Consider the following 9,241-nt stretch of genomic DNA (forward strand, 5'->3'; position numbering starts at 1 on the left):
TGTGATTCGTTTATGATCAAATGCTGGTATTATGGTGTGGGTGCCACACCCGCCCTGGGATGGACAGCCTGGATCCGATCTAAGCAAGGGAGAGAGGCTGGCTTGCTGCAGCAGCTGCTGCTCCTCCCTTCACTCTTTGCTGTTTTCTGTCACCATGAACTGCTGCCCTCTGCTATGTGCCACTCTGCCTTAGAGCCAGCCAGGCGAGTGTGAACCAAAACCTCCACAAACTGGGAGCTAAATAAACCTTTCTGTCCTTAATTGTGGGTGTCAGGTATTTCGTTCCAGCAATGAGTGAAAAGTAACTGAGACAGGACTTAAGTAATGTCGAAGGCCTAGTACCTTCAGAAAAAGAAAGCAGAAAAAAAATAGTGGTGGTGGGGAAATTATCAAATAGTAAAGAATTTCTCAGAGTTAAACCAAATCTTGAGATTGACCAGAACTACCTAGCAACATTCCAGGAATAAAAAAAGTTGCACATAAAAATGGTGAAATTTCAGGCCATTGAAAACACATTCATTCATTTATCATTTATTGAACTCTGCCAAATGCCAGGTACTTGTGAGGTAAACATGACAGTGAGCCAGAGAAATCCCTTATGTATAAAGTTTCATCCTAGTAAAGTAGACAACAACCAGTAAGTAGAGAAATGAATTCACAATACAATATCTGATAGCGCAAGTGCAATGGAGAAGCAAAGCAGGATGGGAACTCCATCACATAAGGGAAGGAGAGGGAGCTCCATCAAAACAATGCATTCTGGGAAAGTCTGTGTGATGAAGTATCCCTAGAGATCCAACGGACAAGGAGGAAATGCCACATGCTTGGAGGGAAGAGGATTCTAGACAGCAGGAGAATCCCATTGAAGGGCTGGACCGGAAGGAGGTCGGTATGCTGGCAGAGTGAGAAGGCCAAGATGGCGGGAAAGCGCCGAGCAGAGCAAGGGAACAAGCACATTTTCTCCAGCATCAAAGTGGAAAGCTTCATGCCACTGCCCTTCACCACTCATAATGGGAAGCTTTTCCTCCATTCTTTCTCTTTACATGGACAAGACCAATGGCTTTCAGAGAAAGGATCCAGACGTTTCTTCCCTACTCCAAGTTCCCAATTACCTGAACTCTTTCCGTCTATACATTGTCTATAACAATACTTAAATTTATATTAACATTATATGGATAAACCCATGGGCACAATGCAGGCTAATCTAGTGACCATGTCACATCAGAGCAATAGCAAAGACGACTGTGTAGCCAGAAGTTAAAATAATTCTAAGCCCCCTCATAATATCAAAAGGAAGCAAATTCGCAGCCCACACCCACATTCCCTAAAATCTTGGCAGTAATTTTGAAATTTTTCCATAAACTATTTGACACTCCCCACCTCGTAAGGTGTGGATATTTCCCTTCCCTTCAGTGTAAGATGGACTTAGTGATGCTCTTCTAATGAAAGACTATGGCAGAGGATGGTATGATTTCCAAGATGAGGACATGAAAGGCCTTTTGGCTTCTTGCTCTCAGGTGATCACTCACGTGTCACGGAAGACATGACACAACAGGGAGCCCTGCAGTGCGGACGAGGCCTTGGCCAGCATCTGTGTGAGCTAGCCGTCTTCAGAGTCAACCGACTTCTGGCGCCAGAGTTTTGCACCAGAAGGAAACTACACCATCTCATTTTGAGATTTACTCCAGCCATGGCCTCTTTCACAGTGTTCAGTGGCTCCCAAGTCTCTGTCCTGTTTCTTTTTTATTCTTTCTTTCTTTCTTTCTTTCTTTCTTTCTTTCTTTCTTTCTTTCTTTCTTTCTTTCTTTCTTTGGTTTGAGACAGCCTCATTATGTAGTGTAGGCTGGCCTTGAACTCACAGCCTCCCCAGTGCTGGGATCATAGGCGTGCACCCCACCCCCACCCCTGAATGCTTCATCCCCTTTCTTATTCTCCACCCTTTTCAATCATTTCACAAATATCCCCACCCAGCCATCCATCTGCTCCTCTCTCAATGTTTACTTGGGTTTTGTGGTTCTACTTAGCATACTCTCTTGCCACTCCCTATTCCTATTTCTCTGGCTCTTCCACAGATTGGCCGATTTCCACAGTAAGACCCGCTCCCAAAGCCAAGCACTGTGGGAGGAAGGGCAAAGGAGGGATGCTGATCACCTAACACTGGCTTTTCCCCAATGGGAGAGGAGATGGAAAGCTACAAAGGCATATATCGACTATTTCGGTCCCTGCTATATCAGGGTTTATAGCCAAAATTTGTTAATTTGCTCACTATATGTTAAGTAACTGTGCTAGAAGCTTTAGGTACGGTATCCAACTTAATACAGAAACACAGCTGATGTTATTATTATCCCATTTTATCCAAGAATAAAATAGAGACCAAGGAAATTAAATAATTTGCTCACAATTGCAAAGGTGTCAAACACATGGTCAAGGCTCAAAGGGCTGTGTGACTCTAGTCTAGGGCTCTGGTCCCCATGCATAGCACAGCATTCAGTTAGGCCCAACTTGACTTAGACTCTTGTGTGTGAACTACAGGGCCATGGGGCTGGCTTCTGCCTGTTCAGTGCCACCTAAGACATTTTAAAGCTCCAGCTGCCTATTCTCCCTTCTGGGTCAGAAGAAAATCCAGGATCTCCTGGATTCAGAGCTCAAGGGGGCCTTGCCCTTTCCTTGACTGCACATAGAATCTATGAGTGGAAAATTACAGGAATGTCTGGATTCCAAAAGTGAAGTCTGGGTTGTCTTTAAAAAAGACAAAGGCAAGCAAACCAAAACCATCCAAGGAAAAGTATTGTTTTTCCACTTGTCAGTTATTGCAGAATATGGCCAGACTGTTTATGCCAGGGGATTCAAACCACACACCTTGGGCGCGTTCATTGGACACACAAGCTTGCCCTGACACTGTGAGGCTTGGCACGGCGGAGCGCTTCCCATGCTGCCTCATGCTGTTTGGGGCTTCCGGAAGGACGTGTTTTAAAAGACTCTTGTTTTTATATTTGTGGAAATAGCACAATAATGCCGTGGAGCGCAGAAGGGGAAATTACTCATAACCCAGTGCCTCGAGACAATAATTATTCTTATTACACACCCGTCAGACATCCCTCGGGACCACTGGATCCTGATCTGCTGTTGGATCTCTGTTTGGGCTCCAGATGTTGAAAGCGCTGGCTTTGAGCGCGCTCTGTGTTCATCACCGGAAGCTGGCGCTTCTGCAGCTGAGACTCGGCCCAGAGTCTGGGAGCTTCGCCCTCCCTGCTGGAGGGCTTCCTCTGATGAGCGGTGCATTTGTCCTAAGCTGCCTTATTCTCGTCCTTGTTCATTTCTTGGTATAATGGATTGTGTTACTGTTCGCAGCTATCTGCTCCCTCCCTCTCAAGGCACTGTATATCCACCCCATCTGCCGCATGACTTCCTAGAGTGTTTGCCATAAGTGGAATATATTTCTCTCAGGAGTTCTTTCTGTAGGTGGGCTGTATTGGCAGGGTTGGCTGGGTGACTTGCTTTGACCAATGGAGTGCTGGTAGACATGATTCACTCCACCTTTCAGCCGAAGGGTTCAACATGACCACATAGTTTGGCTTGACCTCTTGCCTTCTGCCCTCCGACCTGAAAGTCTTGGGTGCTGGCTGCTCCTACAGCCTCAGGGCTGCAGTGAGAAGACCAGTGGAGCAGAGCTGAGCAGAGATGCAAGAAATAAATCTTGTGGGGAGGTTGATGTATGAGGGTTATGAGTTCAAGGCCAGCCTGGTCCACATAGTGAGATCCTATCTTAAATAGACAGACAGACAGATAGATAATAAACCTTTGTTACTGTCACCACAGAGACGTTTGCACTTGATTGTTACCACACACACTAATGCAAGGGTTGACTGGGTGAGCAAGGGGGAAGCACATTTCACTGGAGACATCTACACTGTTTTCAGGTCTTTCCACCTAGGACATAACCCTCTCTACTTTCGGTGACAGGCCCTAAATACTGATGTGCGTGTCCGTCATGGTGATGGGCAGCTGTCTAAGCTGAGTTGGAGCTCTGCCTGCTCAGTTCTCTGCAGCTCGCTTCCATGTAACCCGGGGCGATTTGCCTTTTGATTTTGGTCCTTCTTTCCTCCAGTTTGGCAGTAGACTAGAAGTGGATACTACTGACAGTACCCGGAACATATGCTTAGCACATAGTGATTGTTATTCCCAGGTTCTTTGTCCTTGTTCCTGGGGCTGCTGACACATAATGTGTTTCCCTCCCCTGCTTCTTACTTTGCAGTGAAAAAAAGCTCGTGTCTGTGCCCAAGCACCCCAGCAGCTGCTCACAGCATTTTCTTCCTGGAGACAAGCCAGGCGGGGGTCCAGGTGACCAGGGAGGAGCACCCTACCAGTTACGCTGGAATAAACAAAACCACTTGGGTACCCACAGAGCCTTTGTAGCCCGGATGCCTACCTACCTTGAAGGTTTTTTTTTTTTAAATTAGTGATTTTCAATCTACTTGGCATAACGAACTCCTGTGAGAATCCAAACGAAGCCACAGATACTCTCCCCAGAAAGGTGTATAATTGCACATTCTAGGTTTCCAGAATTCGAGGAAGCCAGTAGTGGGACCTGTGATGGTTTATCTTGATTTGTTAACTTTATTTTTTATTTATTTTTTTGTGGCTCAGCCTACCCTGGGAGCGGGGCTAGCAATGGCATGTGGTGCTGGAGTTCAAACCATGGTCCCTGCACTTGCCTAAGCTTGCCTAAGCAGGCACTTTAGTCTGCTGAGCTATCTCATGGCTCCCTTCCTGATTTGTCAACTTTTAAAAAATATTTATTTAGGTACTGGGAATCAAACTCAGGATCTTGCTCTTGCCAGGCAGGTGCTGTGCCACTGACCTACATCCCCAAGCCCCAGTTTGTCAACTTTATTGGGTTAAGAAACACCTAGTAGATTAGGAAAGTGTGCTCCTGGCTGCTTTTGGGCAGGGTTGTGAGAGGTGACTTTAGACATTGTATGCAGCCCTTAAGCAGACCCTCCTCAGCATTGTTCCCATTGGGCTTCCCAGCTGTCCCGAACTAATTCTACCATGCCACGGTATCTGTTTTGGAGCTTGACCTTCATAGACAGAATCCTCTGAGATCATGATCCAAATGAAACCTCTCCTCCTTGGGGTGATGGGTGTCAGGTGTTGTGTTGCAGCAGAGGGAGAGCTCGATGACACGGGATCCCATGCTCAGACCTCCCCTCCAGCGGGGGCATCTTGCTGAGGAAACACTGTGCCTGTCCCCAGTTAACCTGGATACTGCTCCGTGGGGGCTTCCAGGTCTTCCTCACAATGCTGTTCTGTCTGCCACTCACATCTGACCAACCTTCTCTCTCAGGGACACAGACGTCAGGTGACTTGAGGGCTGGCATAAGTCCTTGTTCCAATGGGCTGCAGTCAGGTCTCCTCAGGGGCAAGACCGTTCCACCTCTTCAAGTTGATCTGTACCTCTGTTTCTTTAAGAGATGGGGGATCTCACTCTGATAGGCTGGACTTGAACTCACAATTCTTCCTTCTCAGCCTCCAAATGCATCCAGCTTGTACTTCTGCTTTGATGAATGACATGTAGATGTTCAAGTTTTTCTCTCAAAAGAGAATCTTCTGGCAACATGCAATGTAGTAATTATTATCATTCTTCTGATATTTTGTTATGAAATTTTGTTTTACCTTTTTCTATAAAAAAGATGACAGTTAAAGAGAATTTTATTTCTTTTTTTATTTTTTTTATTTATTTGAGAGAGAGAGAGAGAGAGAGAGAGAGAGAGAGAGAGAGAGAGAGAGAGAGAGAGAGAGAGAGAGGGGTGTGTGTGTGTGGCCAGCTCAGCCCACCAGGGGGCGGGGCTGGCTGGCATGTGGTGCTGGGGGATTGAACCGCGGTCCCTGATGCTTTGCCAAGCTTGTTCTAAGTAGGTGCCTTAGACCACTGAGCCATCTCTCCAGCCCCGAGAATTTTATTTCAATGCGAGTGGGAGGCACCAAGATTCTCTCACTAGCAATAGATGGAAAATCCTCATCCCAGGTGGTTCAGGCCAAAAGAAGGAATGGCTGACAGCTGAAAATCTTGACCTATGGTTGACCACAGGTGTGGCTACCTCTACACACTTAAATGCCACCCTGGAACCTTTTTCTCACTCTCCCTGTGGGCTCAGGTTTTCCTTGTTTCAGCTCCATTCCTGGGCAGTGTTTCCCTGGGGGGGGGAGGGAGGATGGAAGTTTGCCAGCCATTGCAAGCTTATATCTAATTCACTCTCAGAAATGTTGAGAAACGTATGACAAACCAGCTTCTCACAATCTGTCCAGGCCAAAGCAAACTTGGGACTGTCTCCTGTACCCATTTGCGACCAGCACATCCTTGGCATTGACACAAAGCGCCCATGTGGGGTATGGGGTGGTGGTGGTGGGGGAACAGCTTGAGATGGGACTTGTAAAGTCCAGAGGACACAGTGGACTCTAGGCTGTGCTGAAGGTGAGGAGGAGGAGGAGGAATGGGAACTCAGAAAGGAGGAGGGAACGTGAGCTCTGCCCAAGGCAAGCAGAGAAAGCCTCCCCAAGCAGAGGTTTTTGAGTTTGGACTTGAAGCATGAGGACATTTCCTAGGTAAATGAAAGGGTAAAGAGCCCTGGGAGAGGCAAAGAGGGGGGTTAGGGAGGCAGTGACAGAAGACTGGAGAGCCTGCCTCAGAGCCTGGGTTTTGCTGATGGCCAAGTATTGAGGTGCTGAAGAGTTTTAAGCTGTCGATTTGGCGAGCTGGGCATTTAGATCACGCTCTTCACAACAGAGATGGTGACTTGGAGGAGAAAGCCTCAGAGGCAGGAGGCATCTAAGAAGCTGTTGCCCCCTTCTAGGCTACAGGGGCTAAAGGACAGACCTGAGACGGACCAAGAAGGAAGGGGCCTGCAGCTCGAAGGGTGGAACCAGCAGCCCTGGGGTTCGAGGCTCATGAAACTGGGCCTGGGATAACCCCGTGTCTCTCCACTGGGGTGCAGAGAAAAGGAACTGATATGGAGCTCGAAACCTGCCACTGCCCTGGAACTTTGGGCTAAAGCTGTCCAGATACCAGCATGGCTCTTGCGAGCAGAATCCGGAGAGAGGGCCCTGGAGGGCAGCAGGCCACGAAATGCCAGCAACCCAGGAAGGCAGCGCCATGGGAAAGTGCCTGCTGTTGTCCTTGCTGCTATTTTCCTCTGTTCTCAAGGCTTTAGACCCTGGGGAGAAAGGGTTCCATATAACCAGCTGGGTCATGGCTTGGAAAGAGCCAGAGACTGATTTTCAGCCAGCAAAGATGGCACAGCAAGGCCAAGGAATTTCCCCTAGGGGACATTAAATTAGTAACTTCACAAAGCAGGAGTGCATGCCAAATGACCCCAAGGTCTCAGAACTCCTCTCCTTTTTTTTTTTTTTTAAATTAATTTTATTGAGAAACAAATAGCAATGAGACAGTTTCAAAACTGATTAGTGGGACAATTTCAATAATTAATACATTGCATATTGTTGTCTTCATAGTGGTTATTCACAGTACAAGATGCAGACATATCTTATCCAAACACTATTAGTACAAATCTTTCTTCTCATTGAATTAAGAGAAAGTAGCTGTATATCTATCCTAACTATTTTGTATATACAGATACAAAATGGTCCTTCATTTGTAGTCCCTTTTCTTTTCTTTTTTTTTTTGCAGAATTATAAGAATAAAATTCATTGAAATTTTGTTCATAATAGTAAACTGCTCAGATTTTTCCAAGGAACAATAGATTCACCTTTTCTGTTTTTATTTAGGTTAGTTCAGGCTTTTCCAGAGAGCAAATTGGTCAAGCAATGGCCATGACTCATCCGCATGGCTGACACTGACAAGGGATCTACAAACTGCAGCACAGGGTTTCAAGAAAAATCCTGAGGGGATTTGACTGACCTCTTCAGATACAAAAGTTACATTTCTTGTTATATAGGCCTTGCTTTATCTTGGGCTTAACCATCCAGCAGAACAGTATAAAAATGAGGTATAAAAAGTAAAGCCATGTTAATGTGCTGAGCTGTAAAAGGCTCAAGTCAACAACTTCTGACATTGCCAGTCCTGCAGATAACCCACTACTATTATGGACTACTGGACTATGTTGGATTATTTTGTTGAATTCACACACCTACAAAATTTAAATGGCAAGGGAATTCCATCTGGTCTCCTTTTTCTGCTGTTTCTGTCAGCCTCGAGTTGCCCATGGCGAGTGCACATGTTGCTAGCCCTGCTGAGAGGCCGTGGCACCTGCGGCCCTGGTACCTCCTCCTGCATCTCAGCAGCTGCCTTCAAAGTGTTATGTGTGCTGATGTGACCATCGGGCAGCCCAGCTCTTTAGGTAGTGGGTGGCAGGGTGCGCAAGCTGTGTGACAGAAACATCTCAGGCAGGAGGCGTCTCTCGGGGCGTGGATGAGGGTGTCAGTAGGTGGTGGCATCGGCGTTCCTGGCCGGGCATGCCCCAGCGCTGGCTGGAGCCTGCAGCCATCAGCAAGGTCCTGCTGAGCAGCTTCCTCTCCGCGGCGTGCAGGGACGTCTCCATCAGCACACGCCGTGTGCCGGCTGCTGCCCCGAGGCTCTGGCACAGTTATTTTATTTCTAATCCCTGCCCTCACCCTGAGATGTGGATGGTGTTTTCTCTACCTGAAAATGAAAACAAAAACCAAACCAAAACAAAACAGAAAACCCCAGAGCAATTCATGAGAGCTGACTCTTGGGAGCAGCCTGTCTGTCCAACCACAGATGGATGGATAGAGGAAATGTGGGTTTTAGACACGATGGAGTAATCTCTGCCTAAAGAAGGAGAAACTTGAGTCATTTGTAGGAAGATGGAGGCCCCTGAGGCCCTAATATTAAGTAAATCAGACACACAAGCTTAAATATCACATGGTTTCTCTTATAGGCAAAACCCAAAGTATAAATCAGGAGCAAAGAGGGCCGGGGAGGGAGCTCGGTAGAAAAAATGCTTGCCTGGCAAGCGCAGGTCCTGAGTTCAATCCCCAGTACCAGAAAAAAAAATCAGAGCAAATAAAATAGATAATAGGTAAATGAATAAACATAAAATAGATCTTTCTTAGATGGGAAGGGGCTCGTGAGGGCTTATGAGATGGAGGAGGCGGCCAGAGGATGGTAGAAGTTACGCTAGGTCCATGCACCAAGGCCAACGGAAACATGAGGGGCTCTAGGGTGCAGAGGGACACCCTGCTCTTTGGGACCTTCAGATCC

This window comes from Octodon degus, unplaced genomic scaffold, assembly GCF_000260255.1.
Source record: "Octodon degus isolate 3935 unplaced genomic scaffold, OctDeg1.0 scaffold00011, whole genome shotgun sequence".
NCBI classification, from domain to species: domain Eukaryota; kingdom Metazoa; phylum Chordata; class Mammalia; order Rodentia; family Octodontidae; genus Octodon; species Octodon degus.